The 5,000-nt window shown below is 39.7% G+C and overlaps 1 protein-coding gene and 1 long non-coding RNA gene across 2 annotated transcripts in view; one reads left to right on the forward strand and one right to left on the reverse strand.

The window, feature by feature from the left end:
* The window catches only part of LOC125035530, a 2,741-nt gene extending 842 nt beyond the window's left edge, over window positions 1–1,899 (forward strand). Inside the window, exons 2-3 of the long non-coding RNA XR_007115820.1 lie at window positions 1–834; window positions 1,134–1,899. The exon at window positions 1–834 is cut by the window's left edge and continues 158 nt beyond it. This is a non-coding gene — a long non-coding RNA (uncharacterized LOC125035530). The remainder of the gene's footprint in view (window positions 835–1,133) is intronic.
* LOC125034198 (fibrocystin-L-like) overlaps window positions 1–5,000 on the reverse strand; it is a gene marked incomplete in the record, with an annotated part of 1,068,345 nt that overhangs the window by 276,312 nt on the left and 787,033 nt on the right.

Here is a 5,000-nt window from a genome sequence, read left to right on the forward strand (position 1 = left end):
TCGCCGTCACCACCCACCGCCACCCCCTCCGCCTCCCTCCTTCCTTCCTCAGTCTCTTTGCCTTCTTTCATACACCCTCAAGTTCCCCAAACTCATTCCTTGCAGGGATTTCACTGATCTCATGCTTTTTCCTCTTCTTGCCTTTTTTTGGTTAAAAAATATTCTACTACAGAATGAATAAATAAGAGGTAAGTGTAAAAAAGAGGGAGAAATATATCCTGTATGGTCATAAATTACAACAGTTACAACACGGATATTAAATCTGAATTTGTTACATGCGGGAAGACAGGAACACACTGGGAAACGTTTAATCGGTGAAACAAAATTGGACCGAACAGTCATTTTAGGTCGTTATGTAAATGAGTGGTATTAATTAGTCATATGACCATACATAGTTTTATAGGATATAAGAGAAAGAAAATTTGGCATTACCAATTTGCTCGTGAGTGATGAATGAGGTGGGCGGGTTGAACTATTGTGGTATAAGAGGTCGTAAATTAATAATTACAACACGGATATTAAATCTCAATTTGTTACATGTGAAAATACAGGAACATACGAACATGATCTCTTGCTTTTTCCCGTAACAAAGTTTTTTCACTGGCACATTTTTCTAGTTAGATTTCACACTTCATGGATAGAAGTTTACTTGTTAAACACGAGATCTTTCTTAAGCACTTCCAAAGTTTCTTGGCCTTTTTTTTTTTTTCAAACACCCCCAACTTCCCTAATCTCATGGCGTTTCATGTCCGGGGAAAAGATGCTCCATCTGCCTCGACCCCGTAGACACCAGGCAGTGCGGAGTCGCTGCGCTCTACCAATCCTTTATGACAGGTAGGTCACGGAAAATTTATGTTTTCATGTAAGCATAGCCTTGATTATACTGTTGTTATGTGGAGATAGATGTTTTACTGTAATTATTATGTTTATTGAAATTTGGTGTTTTATGGTTCACTGTAATTGGAGCAACGTCATTACTGTATATATATATATATATATATATATATATATATATCTGTGTGTGGACCATGAAAGTAAATGTTTTTTTTCTGTTACTGTGGTTCTATTTTGCCAAGTTTTAAAACATACATCATGTAATTTGAGGTCCATATCTATTTTTCTATTTTTGACAGAGACGACTGCAGCCGCTCTAGGTCCTCGCCAATACTTGGTGAGGCTGACAGGGTATCCTTGGGTCACCCCTTGTTCCTGGAAAGAAGACCTTGGGAGAGTTAAGCTGCGTCGCCACTGACATCGAACTAAAGGGGGGAGGAGGAGGAAGGAGGAGCAAGAGTGCCCTTGGGTCCCCCAGCTCCAGGAAGGAAGACCTTGGGAGAGTTAAGCCGCGTCGCCACTGACATCGAATAGAGCCGCGTCGCCACTGACATCGAACAGAGCCGCGTCGCCACTGACATCGAACAGAGCCGCGTCGCCACTGACATCGAACAGAGCCGCGTCGCCACTGACATCGAACAGAGCCGCGTCGCCACTGACATCGAACAGAGCCGCGTCGCCACTGACATCGAACTGAAGGCAGGAGGAGGAGGAAGAAGGAACGCGAGTGTCGGAGCCCCTTATCCACGGCAGCGAGCGTAGTCCACCTGGCGTCAGCGGGAGGAAACTGCTGCAGAGTGCAAGTGTTTGGAGGGAGACGCGTTCGTGTTTATACTGTTACAAACGTTAGAAGTGTTTAACAAGTAAACCTCTATCCATATCCGTATCAAACGAAGAAGTGTTGAATCTAACTAGAAAAATGTGCGAGTGAAAAACTTTGTTACAGGAAAAAGCAGATTATGTTCGTATGTTCCTGTATTCCCACATGTAACAAATTCGGATGCAATGTCCGTGCTGTAATGATTAATTTACGACCATACCATATAGTTCTCCCTCCCTATTACATTTACTGTTTATGTATTCATTCTGTAGTAGAATATTTTAATCAAATAAAGGCAAGAAGAGGAAAAGGCATGAGATCAGTGAAATCCATGCAAGGAAAGTGAATGAACGAAGAAGGCCAAGAGACTGAGGAAGGAAGGAGGGCGGCGGAAGCAAGCGCTAGCAGTTTGGAGGTGGATCGGGCGCTCGTTCCGGATTCCCTGGAGGCTCTCTCGGTCCCGCCTGCGCCGCGTTGCGTTCTTGGCTCGCGGAGGATGAGGAGGGAGGAGGAGGAGGAGGAATGAGAAGGAGGAGAAAGGAGGAAGAAGATGAGGAAGAGTGTAGCGTTACTCTCATCGACGCCATTATATCAAAACCGGTTCTTGCATATTCCTTCATAAAATTACAGTGGGCTTTTCCCACAAGATCAACATTCCCTGATATATTGTTAGTTAAAATGGTAGCGTAGCCGAAGTTTAAGGGATTCGGAGTTTATGTTGTTGATATGAGGTCGTTCTAAAAGACAGTTTCATCTTTCACTTTATTAAAACTTTTGATAAAATGGACACATACATTTCATAAGGCACCCTGAATATATAGGAGTTGCAATGCCTGCGTGGTGATTTACCCTTAGAGCCTGTACTTATCTGAACAAAAACGGGACGCGTCCTCCAACACCAGACAAGCTCGTTGTGTCCCAGGGGCAGCGTAAGAATGAGTCGTAAGCAAGGAAGAGAGAGGTTAAAGGTCATATGCCCCCTTATATAGACTTTATGCCTGAGTTGTCAAAGGCTCTTTTACACGCAATTCTGATTGGTTAAGGGTGGAAAATGCGTACAAGAGAACCACATGGGTATGAGAGACTATTATAAATCATTAGTTAGGTGCCACACAACATTATATTGTCCCAGCGTAAGTACGTAGACGCACGCAACCACTACAGCACGTCCGGGGCCGCGACGTCATCTTGCATCATGGGGCATCTTCAGCGTATCCGGGGCATCGACATCATCCCGCGTCATAGGGCATCACTACAACAGGAGGAGGAAATGGAGGAAGAAGAGGAGGAGGAGCAGCAGTAGGGGCTGAGCAGACCGTCATTCCACGCATTTATGCCACCTACTGTTCAACCCGCCAACCCCTTCATCACTCACGGGCAAATTGGTCATATCAAATTTTCTTCTTTTATATCTTATAATATTATGTATGGTCACATGACTAATTAATGCCACTCATTTACACAACGACCCAAAATGACTGTTCGGTCCAATTTTGTTTCACCAATTAAACGTGTCCCCGTGTGTTCCTGTCTTCCCGCATGTAACAAATTCAGATTTAATACCCGTGTTGCAATTGTTGTAATTTATGACCATACAGGATATAATTCTAACTCTTGATTACATTTACTGTTTATTTGTTCATTTCCATTATGTAGTAGAATATTTTAATCAAATAAAGGCAAGGAAATAGCCTTAGTGTTTCATTGCTACCCTTTCCTGCTCTTACTTCCTCTTTTCAAGATCCTAAATAGAATTTGCAAATGACTTCAGTTGATCAGTATCCATTGTGTTATACTTTATATCTCATTCAATAAATTAACATTAAATCATGCATATGTGTGAACACAAATAAATGATTTACGGATTATATAGAGTTACATTAGTGACATCGATTTGAACTATATTAATACGAGACAATATCTTAAAAGAAGTAGCTGCAATATTATTTAATGGTTAAGAATTATGAATGAATATCCACACTGATAACATATACCAAGAAAGCAAAATTAATTTAATTCATCATGAGGATTTTCAGGATTAATGCAAAACCTTTTGGGGAGAACATTCCTGATGTCAAAGTTAATTCACAAATAGATAACTATTTGAATTAACAATTGATATCTTCACGAGTGAAAGTAATAGATCTTAAAACAATTTAAAGTACTTTCATGCATAGAATGTCAATATAGCAATGTTCTGGAAGGAAAGGTGTATATATAACACTTGTGCATATACACAGACATACATATACATATAAACGCACATGCACATACATAAACATACACATATATACACATAGACATACACACATATACTATACATACATATATTCACATACATAAACACACACACACACACACACACACACACACACACACACACACACATATATATATATGTGTGTGTGTGTGCGTGCGTGCGCGCGTGTGTGTGTGTGTGTGTGTGTAGGTGTGCGTGTATATATATATATATATATATATATACACACACATGTGTGTGTGTGCGTGCGCGGGCGCATGTGTGTGTGTGTGTGTGTGTGTGTGTGTGTGTGTGTGTGTGTTTGGGTGGGTGGGTGTATGTGTGTATGGCAATACATTTATTCCTTTACATAGATAGTGACGTTAAAATCAATTAGTAAAAGGGCTAATTCTAAAAACGCTTGTTAGCTACTGTAACTAGGCAGTTACTGAAGTAGCGCTCTATTTACATTAGTCAACAAAGTCTTTTTTTAACTAGCCCTTTTACTGACTTTAATACATTTACTATAAAAATGATTACAATACAATAATGAAAGAACCTTATTAATAATGAATGATGAAAATACATTAATGGAAGACTTGATAAATGAATGAATTAATTAACATTTAATGATAATACGTTAATGACAAAAATCAGCATTGTAATAATAAATGAAGAAGGAATGGCCACAATTAATGAACAAGATACTTGCCAATAACTAGTGGTACCTTAACACTAGGACATTTATTGTTACGTGGTATTTAGCCATTGATATCACGCCTCATCACTGATATCTCGTCTTTGATTTTGGCTTCCGCGTTTGGAGCATTAGAGTTCAGTGGAGCTGCTCTTCCCCCGAATTCTCTTGGTGGCAGAACAACCGTAACACTATATATGTATATGTATATGTGCTTAGATAATGATGTGTATAAATATGTATATATGTGTATGTATATTTAATATATATACACACATATACATATAAATATATTAGATTTATATATTTCATTTAAAAATGTATTCAGAAATACACACACACCCACTCGCGCACGCGCGCGCGCGTATGTGTGTTGTATGCAGTGTACAGACTTCTCCGCATAACTTACA

Source organism: Penaeus chinensis, chromosome 2, assembly GCF_019202785.1.
Source record: "Penaeus chinensis breed Huanghai No. 1 chromosome 2, ASM1920278v2, whole genome shotgun sequence".
NCBI classification, from domain to species: domain Eukaryota; kingdom Metazoa; phylum Arthropoda; class Malacostraca; order Decapoda; family Penaeidae; genus Penaeus; species Penaeus chinensis.